Raw genomic sequence first — 19,254 nt, forward strand, 5'->3', positions numbered from 1 at the left:
TCATGAAGCTGCTCTAAGAGGTCGAAGAGGCCTGGTAGGCTCAACTCAGGACAGGGAGCCAGATGCTCTGAGGTCTGCTCATGTTCCTACCATCTGTGACAAGTCACTTCATCTCAAATCCTCCCTTGGAAGGATGGGGATAAGGTGACAATATTAAGTTTCCGTGAATTCAATGGAACTAGGAGAACAGATCGTAGAGTTTAAAAACAGGCACTACAGTAATATTTATATCACAGCTTTCTTCAGAAGCATGTGGAAACCCTCAAGGGTTCGTTAAGGCTTATAATACCTAGGAGTGGGTAGGAAATCAGCAGCTCTGTGCTGCTATCAGGGAAACTGAGGCAGAACTGGAGCAAGTGAATGTCTCTGCAAAGGAATAAGGCTCAGACTCACAAAGCCTCATCCTCTGGCCATGAAATCACCTTACCAGCTCCTGGACAAGATGTGGCTCCCCAGTCAAGAAGCCATGGGACCTGTACTTTTCTCAGAGACACAGACCCTTCCCTTGGGAATGTTCTTCAAGAACCCAGGGCCAAAAGATCCCCTAGCGGTCACGTGGTTCCTCTCTTCACTCCAAAAAGAATGCAGCTCAACCACTCTCAAGAGAGGTTCTGGATATTGTTTTTTTCTTTTTTTAAAAAAATTAATTTCTTTAGTTAGTTTTTTGGCTGTGTTGGGTCTTCATGGCTGCGTGCAGGCTTTCTCTAGTTGCAGCAAGTGGGGGCTACTCTTTGTTGAGGTGCGTGGGCTTCTCATTGTCATGGCTTCTCTTGTTGTGGAACATGAGCTCTAGGTGCGCAGGATTCAGTAGTTGTGGTGTGTGGGCTCAGTAGCTGTGGCTCACAGGCTCTAGAGCGCAGGCTCAGTAGTTGTGGCACATGGGCTTAGTTACTCTGCGGCATGTGGGATCTTCCCGGACCAGGGCTCAAACCCGTGTCCCCTGCATTGGCAGGCAGATTCCCAACCACTGCGCCACCAGGGAAGTCCTGGATATTCTTAAATTCATTTCATGGCCAGCCTGTTTTATGTCTCACAGTTCTCAATAGTCAGGAAAAACTTCCTCTCTTGCCCTGAAAGGTAATCAGTTATAGCAATAGCCTACAGAACTGTTTCATCCTGAAGAAAGTGAATCAAATACTCCTTATGAAGATCAGACGAGAAGCAAGAAGGCTACATCTTTATATAGGTGCAAATTTAATGGTAGCTAAAAATATTAAATAGCCCCTACACCCCAACCTTGCTCCAGCCTCTCCTTTGTCTCTGCGCTTACAGGTCCGTGAGAGCCTGGGTGGGAACCCTGGCTCTTGTCTATACTACCCAATTGACCTTACAGGTGTGATTTAACCTCTCTGTGCCTCAGTTTCCTCGTGGATAAAATGGGGATAACAACAGTAGCTACCTCACAAAGGTTGCTGGGAAGCTTAAATGAGGCATTATAAGTGCCTAGCACAGGGCTTGGTACACAGTAGGAGGAGCTCAGTAACCAGTAGCTAGCATTTCCATCAGTACTTTTGGCATTATTACAGGTGTCCCCAGTTAACTTGTCCGTGAGGCGCCTACGGACAGACCAAGCCCAGCCCCACCCCAGAGGAGGCTGCGCCGGGCCATTTCTTAGTTTTTCTTTTTTTCCTTTTTGAACCTTGGCAAAGAGATAAGGCCCTGAACGACGAGGAGGCCTCAGGATAGCCACGGGGGTGACTGTGCAGGGGGAACCAGTACCCAAAGAGAAGTTTCCTGTCTGGCCAGGCGCAGGCTCCCTCAGGCCTAAGTCTAGGAGTCTCTCCGGGAGGGCGCCCTGGGAGGGAATGAGGACTTGGGGTGGCTGGGGTGCAGGCCGGCGGCCAAGGAGGCGCGAATGAATGAACCCGCAGCCCTTCTGCCTCGTCCTGGCTTGGGAAGCCACTCTAGCCCCTCCAGCTCCCTGTCCTCTCCGTGACCTTTGACCCCAGAAACCCCTCACCTCAGACCCCTGACTCCCCGCCCCACCACTTCTCCGGCCTCGTCAGGCTTCCCGTTTCCTCACCCACAGGTCCGAACGGCTCCCGGAGCCACGGCGCTGCTCGACGCGGCAGTAAAATGTCTGCGGCCTTGTCCCCCTGCTCTCCCCGTGCGTCCGTGCCGCCGGCAGCTCCGAGCCCCACGACTGTCACCTGCCGGGCGGAAGTGAGCTGCCCGCGCGCGGGCACTTCCGGTGGACGCACGGGCTGGGGGCGGGGTCAAGGGTGCACTGGCTGGGGCGGGGGTTGGTGCCCGCGGGGTGGGGCCAGAAGGGGCGGGGCCTACCGGAATTAACTCCGCCCCCGACACGTCCTTCTCTGCCCCTGTCTTCGGTAGAGCGCGGAGAAAAATTAGGCCAGCTAGCCGTTAAGCAATTGAACGTGATGGAGATGAAAAAGTTCGTAGAGACTTTGAGGTCCGTTTCCCTTCTGTGTTACAGATGGGAAAACTGAGGTTCTGAAAGGGGCAGGTGTTGCTCAAGAGCACTTACCTTGTGAAGGGAAGAGTTAAACTAGAGCTGTAAGTCTAGTCTAGCGCTTGCAGCCCTTCAGTGCAGCCCTATAGGGGAATTCCGCGTTTTACGGGAAAACCTCAGACCCTCCAAGGAGAACTTCATAATGTCCCATTTCCCCTTATGCTGGGTCGGCCAGGACCTCAATTTCTATAGCTATCTCGCTCCCAACTCTGGTACTATTAACTTTCTCCTCCTCCTAGATAATTTCTGATTATTCTCTTTAAAATATTTAAAATAATATTTGCATTGTAGAGAAATGGAAATATACTAGTAAGCAAAAGGAGATAAAAAATCATCTGCAATCCCACCGACCTGAGACAATCATTTTTAACATTTTGGTGAATACCCTTCCAGACTCGACATATCATGCGGTATTTTTAACTCACCAAGATATTGGTAAAGCTTTCCCAAAACAATAAATACATTTCTATTTGGTGCTTTCCAATGCCTGCATGGAATTCTACAGTATGGGTGGCATCACTGTTCTAAAAAACAATCCCCTACAGCTGAACACTTAGGTTGTCACCAAACTTTTAATATTATAAAATATATTGATAAATAAGCATGCATAGCCAAGTCTGTATGTCCCATCTAATCCAGATATTACTGTTTTAATATTTAATATAGTTTTCTATGTTTAATCAGCCTCAACTACTTTTTTAAAAAAATTATTTTATTTATTTTTTTTTGGCTGCATTGGGTTTTCACTGCTGCGCGCTGGCGTTCTCTAGTTGCGGCAAGTGGGGACTACTCTTTGTCGCAGTGTGCGGGCTTCTCATTGCAGTGGCTTCTCTTGTCGCGGAGCACGGGCTCTAGGCGTGTGGGCTTCAGTAGTTGTGGCACACGGGCTCAGTAGGTGTGGCTCACAGGCTCTAGAGCGCAGGCTCAGTAGTTGTGGCACACGGGCTTAGTTGCTCCACGGCATGTGGGATCTTCCCAGACCAGGGCTCGAACACGTGTCCCCTGCATCGGCAGGTGAATTCTTAACCACTGTGCCACCAGGGAAGTCCCTCAACTACTTTTTATAAAATGTTATTTTTAAAATAATTATAGACTTACAGGAAGTTGCAAAAATAGTACACAAAGGGTATCATGTACCCCTCACCCAGCTTCCCTCCATGATGACATTTTATATATTGGTAGTATAATATTGAAACCAGGATATTGTCATTGGAACAATACCATTAACTACATTACAGACCTTACTCCACTTTTTAAATCCTCTTCTGAAGTAGACAGGAAACAAATAGAATTCTATATGTACATGCCATGTTCCATGTGCTATATACAGCTGTCTGGAGGAACCACCATTCCCCTAATGATAAATGTTGGCAAATGCCATCAGCCTCATTGGAAAACAAAATTTCACTGGGAATGTGACATGGAAAGAGAAGAATTACCCAACAAAACAAACCAAGGAACTTAAAGGTACCAAGCTGGACAGCTTATGTGAAAGTGACAAGTTAGTGGTAGAAGCAGTCAGAGATGGAAGATTTCCAAGGAGACAGAAGTCACAGCGTCAGTTTGCTCAGGAAGGATATCCTGAGGAAAGTGACATTTGTGCTAGGCTTTGCCCAATAAGAACACAGTTGCATGGGCTGAGACAGAAGGAAAAGGTGATCCAGGGACAACAGTGTAGAGGCAGGAAGGCAAGGGAACCAGACATCTGGGTCCTTCAGAAAGCAGTTCCCAAGTCCCTGATCTGAATCATGCCCTGGACTGGGTGTTGGATAGTTGCATGGCTGAGGCAAAGGCCCTGCTCTTGCTGACCCTACTGTTTGTCTGGGGAGGATGACAGAGCAGCAGACACGAGTGTGATTGGTGCTGTGGTAGGGGATGGGCTGGGGGCTATGGGAGTCCAAAGCAGGAAGTGCAGAGCAACAATGAATGTTTATGGAGCACCTCTGGTGGGCCAGGCAGTGTGCAGAGGGTCTCATTTCCTTCTCACTTCAGCTCCACTTTATCCAGGTGGACGGTTGTTGCAACTCCAAGAGCTTAAGCCAAACAGTGTGTGAGTGACAGCGCTGAGGGACTGGCCCCAGAGCCCTTGGATATGTGCTCTCACAAGTCCCACTCATTCACCTAAAATATATTTGTCACTAAACCAGCCATATTGGGAATACAACAATGAGCAAAAGGCAGCACGATCCCTCCTTGGGGCTACGGTGGAGTGTGGGAGAAAGACAGACAAAGGGATAATTATAACACCACTCAGGGTGGCTTCCTGGAGGAGGTGACATCCAGCCTGAACTGTGAAGGATGATATTCCTCCTACTAATAGTTACTGTGAACGAATCACTGTGCTTGGCTTTTTCACATATTAACCCACTGAACTCTCCCAACAATTCAATCCCATGACTGTCTCCAAGGAAAGATGAGAAGACTTAGGCCAGTGGGCAGAGCCGATTTCTCCCCGACTCCCCTGTGGGCCTGGGCCTTCTCTCCCACAGCTCAGCCTGACAGGAAAGCTAAAAGGATGCTACTAATAAGAGGAGGCCAAAGGCCGTATAGTTACAGCTTGCAGAGGTGGGAGACGGAAGCAGGGAAAGGGTGCGTTTGGGGGCTTCCCTCTCCACCGCCACCACCAAACCCAGCTGGCCACACGGCCGAGTCACACTCACCATCAAACGCTGACCGCTGTGTCTAGAACAGTCGCTCCTGGGACCCTGGCCCTCTGAGACTCCAGGATGGGTGGAGCAGAGCCGATGATGGCGAAGCCCACCTGGAGAGAGAACCAGATTCTCCCAACAAATACATCATTACTAACAACATCACCTCCTGATTGGAGGAGGACGTTTTTCATTTTCTACCCTGCCCTACTGAGCTGGCTGATGTTGGACAGGCCTGTGCACCTCTTTGGGCCTCAATTTCTCCACTCTAAGAACTCTGAACCCATCATGGGCCAAGTACTTTGTATACCCTTGACCTCCATCACTTTATTTAACCCTCACTGTTCTCAAGAGGTGGGTGCTACGATAACCCTCACTTTACAGGTGAGCACACTGAAGCCCTGAGAGGCTGAGGAACTTTCCCAACTTCACAAGGCAACAATGTGCCGAGCTGGGAGTCCAGGCCAGGGCTGGTGACTGCAGGGCCCAGGCTTTCCCCCTTGTCCCATCTTCAGCTGCCAATGAGGTCTCATCCAATCAGAGGAAGGTGGTGTCGAGAATTGACCTGGTGCTGTGTGACCTTCAGCAAGTTCCTTCCTCTTTGTGACACACAGAAACTGAGAGCACGCTCTTCCCACCCTCTCTCCACACTGGTGCATAATAAATAAAGGTTGAACAAATTAAATATTCTTTCCGTCTGTGCCCACTAGAGGGCGCACGGGTGACATTAATGGCCACCCTTCCCTTCCAATGGAATTGTTGCATGGGCAGCCTCACGTCAGCCTTTCTACGTCTGGACCTTCTTTCTAGATTCTTCTTCCTGTAATTACTATTCCTCTACTTCAGTTTGTGTGTGCTTGTTTTTTCTGTTGTTTTTATCTTACACATTTCTAAAAGTTGCTGCAGAGCCTTTCTGGAAGGAAGCAGGAGGTGACTGTCCACGAGCCTCACTGACTAGGCCAGTGTCCCACCTGCTGAAGGTGGGCAGCTCCAACTCCCCCCGCCCCGCCCAGGCCAGGACTGGCACAGCTCCCAGGGCAGAGGGGCTTAGAGTCTGCCCAGGACCCCTCCTCCGCTGCCCCCATCTCCCCCTGCTGCAAATGTTCTCATTACACCATCCCTGGGCTTCGCAGTAACAAAATGCTGCTCAACCCTCCTGGTTTCTCCGCCACCGCAGGCTGCTTCTCAAAGGGCTCTGCTCTCCTCTCTCAGGTGCCCCTGAGAGGGCTGGATGACCCTCCACTGGTGCAATTGAAAAGGCCCAGACTCTGAAACACACCTGGGTTCAAATCTCCAGCTGGACCTCACTTTCCAATTTGGAAAATGGGGCTGATTGACCCTTCGTGCAAAGCTGTTACAGAGATTAAATTGTACAACTTCTGTGGAGTGCTTGGCAACCTAGAAACCCTCCTTCAAGGCAGCTGTTATTTGTGTTAATATTAGTTCAGCTCAGCCACTTCCTGACTGTGTCTGTGAGCACATGACGTAGCTTCTTTGAGCCTCAGCTTCCCTATCTAGAAAGTGGTACTAATACTCTATACAGATGTCAAGAAAATTACAGTAGATGTTGTAGGTAATATTCCTAGAGCAACAGCTAGCAGGCACTAAATAAGCATAGTGATTACGTTTATTAAAGGCCATAGATTAGGGCACAGAGAAAATGTCAATAAATTATAATAAAGAAGAACTGGAGTTCATACATCCTTCTTTGATAACAATCTACAAAACTAGAAATTAAAAATAAAACCAGAAAACTACCCCTACACCTGGCAAATAAAACCCTTTCTTTTAAACAACTCCCGAGACTTCTGGGTCAGGTAGTGGATTCAACATGGGCATGTGATTCTGCTCCTTTCTGAAATTCTACTAAAACAACAGTAAGGGAACTTTAAAATTTTGACAAACTATAGATAAAATAAAATTTGCCTTTTAAACCATTTTTAAGTGTACACTTTAATGGGATTAAGTAGATTTACATTGTTGTGCAACCATCACCGCCATCCATCTCCAGAGCTTTTTCATCTTTCCAAACTGACACTCTAAACCCATTAAACGCTAAACTCCCCATTTCCCCCTTCCCTTAGCCCCTGGCAACCACGATTCTACTTTCTGTATCTACAAATTTGACTGTTCTAGGTACCTCATGTAAGTGGAATCATAGTGTTTGTCTTTTTGTGTCTGGCTCAATTCACTTAGCATAATGTCCTAAAGGTTCATCCACGTTGTGGCATGTGTCAGAATTTCATTCCTTTTTATGGTTGAATAACATTCCATTGTATGGATAGACCATATTTTATTATATTTATCCATTCATCCATCAGTTGACAGTTGTGTTGCTTCCACCTTTTGGCTATTGTGAATAATGCTATAGAAATATTGGTGTACAATGGGGGAAACAGACTCCACTCTTGGAGGGCACACACAAAGTAGGGTGCGCATTGGGGCCCAGGGCAAAGAGCAGTGACCCCATAGGAGACTGAACCAGACCTATCTGCTAGTGTTGGAGGATCTCCTGCAGAGGCAGTGGGTGGCTGTGGCTCACCGTGGTGTCAAGGACACTGGCAGCAGAAGTTCTGGGAAGTACTCCTTGGTGTGAGCCCTCCCAGAGTCCGCCATTAGCCCCAACGAAGAGCCACGTAGGCTCCAGTGCTGGGTCACCTCATGCCAAACAACCAGTAGGGAGGGAACCCAGCCCCACCCATCAGCAGACAAGAGGATTAAAGTTTTACTGAGCTCTGCCCACCAGAGCAACACCCAGCTCTACCCACCACCAGTCCCTCCCAGCAGGAAGCCTGCACAAGCCTCTTAGATAGCCTCATCCACCAGAGGGCAGACCCCAGAAGCAAGAAGAACTACAATTCTGCAGCCTGTGGAAGGAAAACCACATTCACAGAAAGGTAGACAAAATGAAAAGGCAGAGGACTTTGTACCAGATGAAGGAACAAGATAAAACCCCAGAAAAACAACTAAATGAAGTGGAAATAGGCAAACTTCCAAAGAAAGAATTCAGAATAATGATAGTGAAGATGATCCAGGACCTCAGAAAAAGAATGGAGCAAAGATCGAGAAGATGCAAGAAATGTTTAACAAAGACCTAGAAGAATTAAAGAACAAACAAACAGAGATGAACAATACAATAATTGAAATGAAAAATACACTAGAAGGAATCAATAGCAGAATAACTGAGGCAGAAGAACGGATACATGACCTGGAAGACAGAATGGTGGAATTCACTGCTGTGGAACAGAATAAAGAAAAAAGAATGAAAAGAAATGAAGACAGCCTAAGAGACCTCTGGGACAACATTAAATGCAACAACATTCGCATTTTAGGGGTCGCAGAAGGAGAAGAGAGAGAGAAAGGACCTGAGAAAATATTTGAAGAGATTATAGTCGAAAACTTCCCTAACACAAGAAAGGAAATAGCCATCCAGGTCCAGGAAGTGCAGAGAGTCCCAAGCAGGAAAAACCCAAGGAGAAACAGGCCAAGACACATAGTAATCAAATTGACAAAAATTAAAGACAAAGAAAAATTATTGAAAGCAACAAGGGAAAAATGACAAATAACATACAAGGGAACTCCCATAAGGTTAACAGCTGATTTCTCAGCAGAAACTCTACAAGCCAGAAGGGAGTGACACGATATATTTAAAATGATGAAAGGGAAGAACCTACAACCAAGATTACTCTACCTGGCAAGGATCTCATTCAGATTTGACGGAGAAATCAAAAGCTTTACAGACAAGCAAAAGCTAAGAGAATTCAGTACCACCAAACCAGCTCTACAACAAATGCTAAAGGAACTTCTCTAAGTGGGAAACACAAGAGAAGAAAAGGACCTACAAAAACAAACCCATAACAATTAAGAAAATGGTAATAGGAACATACATATTGATAATTACCTTAAACGTGAATGGATTAAATGCTCCAACCAAAAGACACAGGCTCGCTAAATGGATACAAAAACAAGACCCATATATATACTGTCTACAAGAGACCCACTTCAGACCTAGGGACACATACAGACTGAAAGAAAGGGTATGGAAAAAGATATTCCATGCAAATGGAAATCAAAAGCAAGCTGGAGTAGCAATACTCATATCAGATAAAATAGACTTTAAAATAATGTTACAAGAGACAAGTAAGGACACTACATAATGATCAAGGGATCAATCCAAGAAGAAGATATAACAATTACAAATATATATGTACCCAACATAGGTGCACCTCAATACATAAGGCAACTACTAACAGCTATGAAAGAGGAAATCGACAATAATACAATAATAGTGGGGGACTTAACATCTCACTTACACCAATGGACAGATCATCCAGACAGAAAAGTAATAAGGAAACACAAGCTTTAAATGACACAACAGACCAGATAGGTTTAATTGATATTTATAGGACATTCCATCCAAAAACAGCAGATTACACTTTCCTCTCAAGTGCGCTTGGAACATTCTCCAGGATAGATCACATCTTGGGTCACAAATCAAGCCTCGGTAAATTTAAGAAAATTGAAATCATATCGAGCATCTTTTCCGACCACAACACTATGAGATTAGAAATCAATTACAGGGAAAAAAACATAAAGAACACAAACACATGGAAGCTAAACAATACGTTACTAAATAACCAAGAGATCACTGAAGAAATCAAAGAGGAAATCAAAAAATACCTAGAGACAAATTACAATGAGAACACGATGATCCAAAACCTATGCGACGCAGCAAAAGCAGTTCTAAGGGGGAAGTTTATAGCAATACAAGCCTACCTCAAGAAACAAGAAACATCTCAAATAAACAATCTAACCTTACACCTAAAGCAATTAGAGAAAGAAGAACAAACAAAACCCAAAGTTAGTAGAAGGAAAGAAATCATAAAGATCAGAGCAGAAATAAATGAAATAGAAACAAAGAAAACAATAGCAAAGATCAATAAAACTAAAAGCTGTTTCTTTGAGAAGATAAATAAAATTGATAAACCTTTAGCCAGACTCATCAAGAAAAAGAGGGAGAGGACTCAAATCAATAAAATTAGAAATGAAAAAGGAGAAGTTACAACAGACACTGCAGAAATACAAAGCATCCAAAGAGACTACTACAAGCAACTCTATGCCAATAAAATGGACAACCTGGAAGAAATGGACAAATTCTTAAAAAGGTATAAGCTTCCAAGACTGAACCGGGAAGAAATAGAAAATATGAACAGACCAATCACAAGTAATGAAATTGGAACTGTGATTAAAAATCTTCCAACAAACAAAAGTCCAGGACCAGATGGCTTCCCAGGTGAATTCTATAAACATTTAGAGAAGAGCTAACACCCATCCTTCTCAAACTCTTCCAAAAAATTGCAGAGGGACGAACACTCCCAAACTCATTCTATGAGGCCACCATCACCCTGATACCAAAACCAGACAAAGATACTACAAAAAAAAAAAAATTACAGACCAATATCACTGATGAATATAGATGCAAAAATCCTCAACAAAATACTAGCAAACAGAATCCAACAACACATTAAAAGGATCATACACCATGATCAAGTGGGATTTATCCCAGGGATGCAAGGATTTTTCAATATATGCAAATCTATCAATGTGACACACCATATGAACAAATTGAAGGAGAAAAACCATACAATCATCTCAATAGATGCAGAAAAAGCTTTTGACAAAATTCAACACCCATTTATGATAAAAACTCTCCAGAAAGTGGGCATAGAGGGAACCTACCTCAATATAATAAAGGCCATATATGACAAACCCACAGCAAACATCCTCAATAGTGAAAAACTGAAAGCATTTCCTCTAAGATCAGGAAAAAGACAAGGACGTCCACTCTCGCCACTATTATTCAACATAGTTTTGGAAGTTTTAGCCACAGCAATCAGAGAAGAAAAAGAAATAAAAGGAATACAAATTAGAAAAGAAGAAGTAAAACTATCACTGTTTGCAGATGACATGATACTATACATAGAGAATCCTAAAGATGCCACCAGACAACTACTAGAACTAGTCAGTGAATTTGGTAAAGTTGCAGGATACAAAATTAATGCACAGAAATCTCTTGCATTCCTATACACTAACAACAAAAGATCATAAAGAGAAATTAAGGAAACAATCCCATTCACCACTGCAACAAAAAGAATAAAATACCTAGGAATAAACCTACCTAAGGAGGTAAAAGACCTGTACTCAGAAAACTATAAGACACTGATGAAAGAAATCAAAGATGACACAAACAGATGGAGAGATATACCACGTTCTTGGATTGGAAGAATCAATATTGTGAAAATGACTATACTACCCAAAGCAATCTACAGATTCAATGCAATCCCTATCAAATTACCATGGCATTTTTTACAGAACTAGAACAAAGAAATCTTAACATTTGTATGGAGACACAAAAGACCCCGAATAGCCAAAGCAGTCTTGAGTGAAAAAAACAGAGGTGGAGGAATCAGACTCCCTGACTTCAGACTGTACTACAAAGGTACAGTAATCAAGACAGTATGGTACTGGCACAAAAACAGAAATATAGATCCATGGAACAGGATAGAAAGCCCAGAGATAAACACACGCACTTATGGTCAACTAATCTATGACAAAGGAGGCAAGGATATATAATGGAGAAAAGACAGTCTCTTCAGTAAGTGCTGCTGGGATGGGCTTCCCTGGTGGCACAGTGGTTGAGAATCCGTCTGCCAGTGCAAGGGACACAGGTTCGAGCCCTGGTCTGGGAAGATCCCACATGCTGCAGAACAACTAAGCCTGTGTGCCACAACTACTGAGCCTGCACTCTAGAGCTCGCGAGCCACAACTGCTGAAGCCTGTGTGCCTAGAGCCCATGCTCCACAACAAGAGAAGCCACCACAGTGAGAAGCCCGTGCATGACAATGAAGAGTAGCCCCCACTCACCGCAACTAGAGCAAAGCCCGTGTACAGCAACTACGACCCAGTGCAGCCAAAAATAAATAAATAAACTTATTTTAAAAAAGTGGTGCTGGGAAAACTGGACAGCTACATGTACAAGAATGAAATTAGAACACTCCCTAACACCATACATAAAAATAAACTCAAAATGGATTAGAGGCCTAAATGTAAGACCACACACTATAAAACTCTTAGAGGAAAACATAGGAAGAACACTCTTTGACATAAATCACAGCAAGATTTTTTTGATCCACCTCCTAGAGTAATGGAAATAAAAACAAAAATAAACACATGAGACCTAATGAAACGTAAAAGCTTTTGCAAAGCAAAGGAAACTACAAACAAGACGAAAAGACAACCCTCAGAATAGGAGAAAATATTTGCCAATGAATCAACAAAGGATTAATCTCCAAAATATATAAACAGCTCATGCAGCTCAATATTAGAAAAACCAACAACCCAATCAAAAAATGGGCAGAAGACCTAAATAGACCTAAATTTCTCCAAAGAAGACATACAGATGGCCAAGAAGCACATGAAAAGCTGCTCAACATCACTAATTATTAGAGAAATGCAAATCAAAACTACAATGAGGTATCACCTCACACCAGTTAGAATGGGCATCATCAGAAAATCTACAAACAATAAATGCTGGAGAGGGTGTGGAGAAAAGGGAACCCTCTTGCACTGTTGGTGGGAATGTAAATTTATACAGCCACTATGGAGAACAGTATGGAGGTTCCTTAAAAAACTAAAAATAGAATTACTATATGACCCAGCAATCCCACTACTGGGCATATACCCAGAGAAAACCGTAATTCAAAAAGACACATGCACCCCAATGTTCATTGCAGCCTTATTTACAATAGCCAGGTCATGGAGGCAACCTAAATGCCCGACAGATGAATAGATAAAGAAGATGTGGTACATATATACAATGGAATATTACTCAGCCATGAAAAGGAACGAAATTGGGTCATTTGTAGAGATGTTGATGGATCTAGAGACTGTCATACAGAGCGAAGTAAGTCAGAAAGAGAAAAACAAATATCGTACATTAACGCATATATGTGGAACCTAGAAAAATGGTACAGATGAACCGGTTTGCAGGGCAAAAAAGACACAGAGGTAGAGAACAAACAAACGTATGGACACCAAGGGGGGAAAGTGGCGGTGGTGGTGGTGGTGGTGGTATGAATTTGGAGATTGGGATTGACATGTATACACTGATGTGTATAAAATTGATGACTAGGGCTTCCCTGGTGGCGCAGTGGTTGAGAGTCCGCCTGCCGATGCAGGGGACACCGGTTCGTGCCCCGGTCCGGGAGGATCCCACATGCCACGGAGCGGCTGGGCCCGTGAGCTATGGCCGCTGAGCCTGCGCGTCTGGAGCCTGTGCTCCACAACGGGAGAGGCCACAGCAGTGAGAGGCCTGCGTACCGCAAAAAAAAAAAAAAAAAAAAAAAAAAAATTTAATTCTAATAAGAGCCTGCTGTATAAAAAATAAAATAAAATTTAAAAATTAAAAAAAAAACCCACAGATATGATCTAGACTAGTTGCTGCAGACACATAGATTATTCTGGAAGGAAACATCAGAAACTGATAACATTGATCCCTGTGGGGAAGGGACTTGCATAGTTGAAGGACACCAGAAGAAAGGAGATTTCCCACTGAACTTCCTTTTCAACCTATAAAATTATTTTAAACTTTTCATTTTGAAATACTTTTAGACTTACAGAGAAGTTACAAAAATACCAGTGTTCCCATTTACCCTTCACCTGGCTTCCTCTAATGTTTATATCTTACCTAACTGTAGTACAAGGATCAAAACCAAAACATCAAAACTGTTCATACGGTGCTAGTACCTAAATGCTAGGCTTTATTCAAATGTCACCAGTTTTCCCACTAATGTCCTTTCTGCATCAGGATCCAGGATGCCACATTATACTTCACCATCATGTCTCTTTCAACTCCTCTGGTCCGTGACAGTTTCTCAGTCTTTCCCTTAATTTATCAACGTTAAGCATCATGCGTTTTTGGTAATACCACAAAAGTGATGTGCCCTTCTTGGTACGTGGTATCAGGGGATACATGGTACATGATGGCCATAGGTCTTATTACTGGTGATGTCGACTATTGTCACCTGGTTGAGGTTTTATCTGTCATGTTTCTCCACTGTAAAGTTACTATTTTTCCTTTGTAATTAATAAATATGTTGTGGGGAAATACTGTGAGATTATACAAAATCCTATTTCATATCGCACTTTTTCCCACTAATTTTAGCATCCCTCACTGGTTCTTGACTGCAACAGTTATCACTATGGTGTTTGCCTAATGATGATTTTCTATTTCCCTCATTTCTTCTGTATGTATTAATTGGAATTCTACTGTAAGGAAGAGCTGCCCTTTCTTCCCCATTAATTTATTTATTCAATTATTTATTTCTATTCATATTAGATTTTTAAATTTAAATCCAATTATTAGCCTTAGGAACTCATGAACATTTTTTCTGAGTTATAATCCAATTCTGTACTTATTTATTTTGTGGATCATTTTGTCCAGCTTCAGCCTTTGGGAATTCCTTAAGGTTGGCTCATGTCAATAGCCCTCATCTTTTTTTTTCAGCACTTCCTTACTTTCTGGTACTGCAAGAGATTTCCAGGTTCTTCATCAAGAGATGAATGAAGAAGTGGTATACACACACACACACACACACACACACACACACACACACACATACACACAATGGAATACTACCCATCCATAAAAAAGAATGAAATTTTGCCATTTGCAACAACATGGGTGGACTTGGAGGGTATTATGCTAAGTGAAATAAGCAGACAGAGAAAGGCAAATACTGTATGATATCACTTATATGTGGAATCTAAAAAATACAACGAACCAGTGACTATAACAAAAAAGAAATAGACTCACAGATATAGAGAACAAACTAGTGGTTACCAGTGGGGAGAGAGAAGGGGGAGGGGCAATACAGGGGTAGGAGATTAAGAAGTACAAACCATTACGTATAAAATAAGCTACAAGAGGGCTTCCCTGGTGGCGCAGTGGTTGAGAGTCTGCCTGCCGATGCAGGGGACACGGGTTCGTGCCCCGGTCCGGGAAGATCCCACATGCCGTGGAGCGGCTAGGCCCGTGAGCCTTGGCCGCTGAGCCCGCGCGTCCGGAGCCTGTGCTCCGCAACGGGAGAGGCCACAATGGTGAGAGGTCCACGTAGCGCAAATAAATAAATAAATAAATATAAATAAATAAAATAAGCTACAAGAATATATTATACAACACAAGGAATATACCCAGTATTTTCCAATAACTATAAATGGAGTATAACCTTTAAAAATTGTGAATCACTATATTGTACACCTGTAACATATAATATTGTACAGCAACTACACTTCAACTTAAAAAATAGGGTTAAAAAAAAAGGAGTCTTTGTTCATGGAAGATCCAGTGCTCCAATAAAATCAATACAACTTTGGATTAAAAATCTGAAATGCGGAATTCCCTGGCAGTCCAGTGGTTAGGACTCCGAGCTTTACTGCCAAGGGCCCGAGGTTCAATCCCTGGTCGGGGAACTAAGACCTTGCAAGCCGTGTGGCGTGGCCAAAAAAAAAAAATATCTGAAATGATGTCCCGTCCCATCAACCACAAATTAAGCTTTGAGATTATAGAGTCACAACCTTTCCCTGGCAAACCCCTCAAATATCCAGCCACCTTATGAAAGAAAAACTGTTCAAAATGTAATGTTACACATTTTGATAATATTAAACATTTCTTCTGTTAAAAAAAAAAAGAAGTTTCCAGACCCATCTTGTATTTTCTCTGCCCCAGCACTGGAATCAACCATTTTTCCAAACAAATTACCCTGGGCTCATGATTTTATTAACCACAGATTAAATTTGTTCATTATGCTTTCTTTAGGTTAATATGAACCAGGTTACCTGAACACAGCATCCTGGGTGTGTTATGTGCATTATCTTCAATCCTCATATTACTGCTGCAGGCAGTGTACTATTATTACTGCTGTTTCACACATGGGGAAACTGAGGCTCAAAGCTCAGTTCGTCCATCCAGGTGGAGAGTTTGAGCTCAGGTCTGTGGGCCTCCAAGCCCAGACTCTTTTCCCTGATGGAGACTGGAATTTAGGGAGGGCACGAGGGAACTGACAGGTCCACATCAACATCTAGAAGGATGGTGATGGCTGCCTCAGAGGCTGTGGTGGACGTGTAACGTGTCACTCTGGCTAGACTGAGTGACATTTCCCACAGCTCCCTTCCCTGGGTGGGTCACAGGAGAGGTCCTTGCATGCCTGCCACTGGCCCACCTTCCCCAGGGTTGGGCCTTCAACTTCAACTCCTAGGCCGATGATGTGTGTTTGGCTCTTTGAGGAGCAGTCTGGCAGTAGAACTGACCTGGGTTTCAGCCTGTGTGCACGGGCTTGTGCCTGTGGATTCCAGCACGTTCTTGCTCCCCCGCCCCCTGCCCTTCCGACAGCCTACCCTGTGGCTTCAAGCTCCAGCAACAGACTCAAGGATACAGCCTTCCAGAGACAGCTTAAGATGCCCCTACAGTCACCCTAAGTTCAAACACTTGTGACAAATCCTTTACTCTCTGTGGCCAGGTGTTTCCACTTGAGCCCTAACTGCATCAGAGGAGAGACAGTGGTTCAGAGCAGGTGGGCCCTTAGAGCTCAGAGCCTCCAAGGGTCACCATCATCGGGGTCCTCCTGCCAGGCCTGCTCAGAGTCCAGCTTTCCTATCTGTCCTGCAGCTATCAGTGGAGGAGGAGGACAGAGTTTCCCAAGCTGATGCTGACAACAAAAAGCTGCAGTTACCTACTGAATCTTACATAAAAATCAGATGCTCTGTGTCATAGGAGGTATTTTGGTAAATGGGCATCCTGGAACTGGGGCACCCTGGGGACAAAGTTGGTGCTGTGACTCCGTGGGTGGGTACCACCACCAGGATGGGGTCATCCGCTCCTCAGGAGCAGGGCTGGGCCTCAGCGTCCAGGGTGGGACCCTGCTCCGGAACTCAGCTGGGTGAAGAGACACAGGTGAACTGGACATCTGTGATGGCCAGACTCTGCAGCTCAGGCTTGGGGTGGCCACCAGGGGGCGCTGAGGCCATGCTCAGATGGCAGTGATGTCCCTAGGGGTGTCAGGGTGCCTGGGAGTTAGGAAGAATCCAGGGTAGAGGAATGGGGGTCTCCAAGGTTGAGCAGGGCAAATGCCCACCGTATCTGTAGGAACCCTGGGTGCTTTGGCTCCACCTGCTCCACCGTGGGCAGCTGGAGTACAGAGCTGGGTTGGTGCCACCTGGGACCCCCCAGGAGGGCTACACTTGTTGGAAGGCCTGAGGCCATCACCATGCAGGGTGGGAGGCCGGATGTGGCAGGCCTCAACTGCATGAGGATTTCTGTTACTCCTTCACTGCTTACCGATCATGTGACCCACCGACCCCTGTTTAGGCCTCAGTTTCCCCATCTGTACAATAGGGGGTGGATTGGAAGATCATTCAGGTGACTCCCAGCTTACCAGTAATAATAGAGATGATGGTGGCGATGGTGATGGTGGTGCCACTTGCCAAGAATTCATCATGTGCCGGACTCTGCACAAAAGTCATTTAATCGGGACTTCCCTGGTGGTCTAGTGGTTAGGACTCCACGCTTCCACTGCAGGGGGCGTGGGTTTGATCCTGGTCGGGAAACTAAGATCCCTCATGCCACGCGGCGCAGCCATAAAAAAGGAAAAAGTGGGACTTCCCTGGTGGCGCAGTGGTTAAGAATCTGCCTGCCAATGCAGGGGACACGGGTTTGAGCCCTGGTCCGGGAAGATCCCACATGCCGCGGAGCAACTGAGCCTGCACGCCTAGAGCCCATGCTCCCCAACGAGAAGCCACCGCAACGAGAAGCCACCGCAATGAGAAGCCTGTGTGTCGCAAATAGCAGCCCCTGCTTGCCGCAACTAGAGAAAGCCCGCATGCAGCGACGAAAATCCAACGTAGCCAAAAATAAATAAATAAAATAAATTAAAAAAAAAAAAAGGAAAAAGTAATTGAATTGGGCTGTGTCCCTTACTCTGCATGATGACCCCATAGGGTGGGCACAGTTGTCATCCCCATTTCATAGGTGAGGGCATAGAGGCTCACACAGCTGGAAAGGAGCTGAGCTGGGAGACAGCACAGCTGGGAAGAGTCTAGCCCAGGATCACATGGACCTCGGTTTGGACCCAGGTTCTGCCATTTCTGTCTGTGTGACTCTGAGCAAATCACTAGCCCTCTCTGTGCCTCTGTGTCCTCTGATGACCACTCCACAGGGCAGCCATGAGGACCAAAGGAGGTCATGCCCAATGCCTGGTGCCCAGGGAGCACACCGTGGACATCGACCATTGTTCTAGGCTAAATGCATCACTGTCTGTGGTTGAGGTTGAACCACAGTTCACTGGATCCCACAGCCCTGGCTCTCCACTCTCTGGGTAAATCCTTGCAGAAGCAGGAGGTGAGATGCTGCCTGGGTTGAGAACTCCCATTTCATGACAGGCTCAGGTTGTCCCCTAGAGGAGCCAGGTCGCCACAGCTGCACATCAGGCCTGCTGGGCGCCTAGGAAGCTGCCTGCCCAGCTCCCCAGCCAGATGTGGCTGCCCCCAGGCTGCACAGGTATTCTTGCCTCACCTGGGCAGCAGCCTCTGCCATCCCATCCTGGCAGTCTCAGAGCCGGCCTCTGCCCCCAGGATCTCACCAGACTCTCAGCCTCCCTGCCAGGCCCAGCTCGCATCCCACTTCTCCACCACGTCCTGGGAGAGCCCTATGACCAGACGCCCAGCAGCTGCCCCAGCCTTGGGGGTCTCCAGAGCTGCTGACCCCAGACCGCCAGTGCAGGATGGGAGCTGCCTCTACTGATCTGCAGTTGTTAGAGAGTGAAAAAGACTTGGAAGATGCTGAGGAATATAAGGAGGACGCTTAGTACTGGATTCAGTGAAGTTAGAAGCCTGATGTTTTTCTGTACAGCGTGTCTTTGGCATTCAATCCTGGGATCCATTCCACATTCATTATTTTTGACCATTACTGAGTGTTCAAGGAGTATGAGTATGTGATTCTTTTTACACAGTGCATATATTTTTCTTTGTCTGATTTAATGTGCCAAGTAAATGAGTTCATCTAATAAAATTGCTTCTTTT

General features: G+C 45.1%; 1 protein-coding gene and 1 long non-coding RNA gene across 3 annotated transcripts in view; both read right to left on the reverse strand.

Annotated features, from left to right (window-relative positions):
* Positions 1-2,152, reverse strand: part of AP1B1 (adaptor related protein complex 1 subunit beta 1) — a 53,427-nt gene extending 51,275 nt beyond the window's left edge. For both annotated transcript variants that reach the window (XM_060028305.1, XM_060028306.1), the window contains exon 1: positions 2,024-2,152. The gene's annotated coding sequence lies outside the window, so the exon portion shown is untranslated. The remainder of the gene's footprint in view (positions 1-2,023) is intronic.
* Positions 2,153-3,284: 1,132 nt separating this feature from the next.
* Positions 3,285-19,254, reverse strand: part of LOC132436523 (uncharacterized) — a 39,946-nt gene continuing 23,976 nt past the window's right edge. The window contains exons 2-3 of the long non-coding RNA XR_009521807.1: positions 5,134-5,234; positions 3,285-3,475 (exon numbers count right to left, since the gene is read on the reverse strand). This is a non-coding gene — a long non-coding RNA (uncharacterized lncRNA). The remainder of the gene's footprint in view (positions 3,476-5,133; positions 5,235-19,254) is intronic.

Source organism: Delphinus delphis, chromosome 13, assembly GCF_949987515.2.
Source record: "Delphinus delphis chromosome 13, mDelDel1.2, whole genome shotgun sequence".
In the NCBI taxonomy this organism is placed as follows: domain Eukaryota; kingdom Metazoa; phylum Chordata; class Mammalia; order Artiodactyla; family Delphinidae; genus Delphinus; species Delphinus delphis.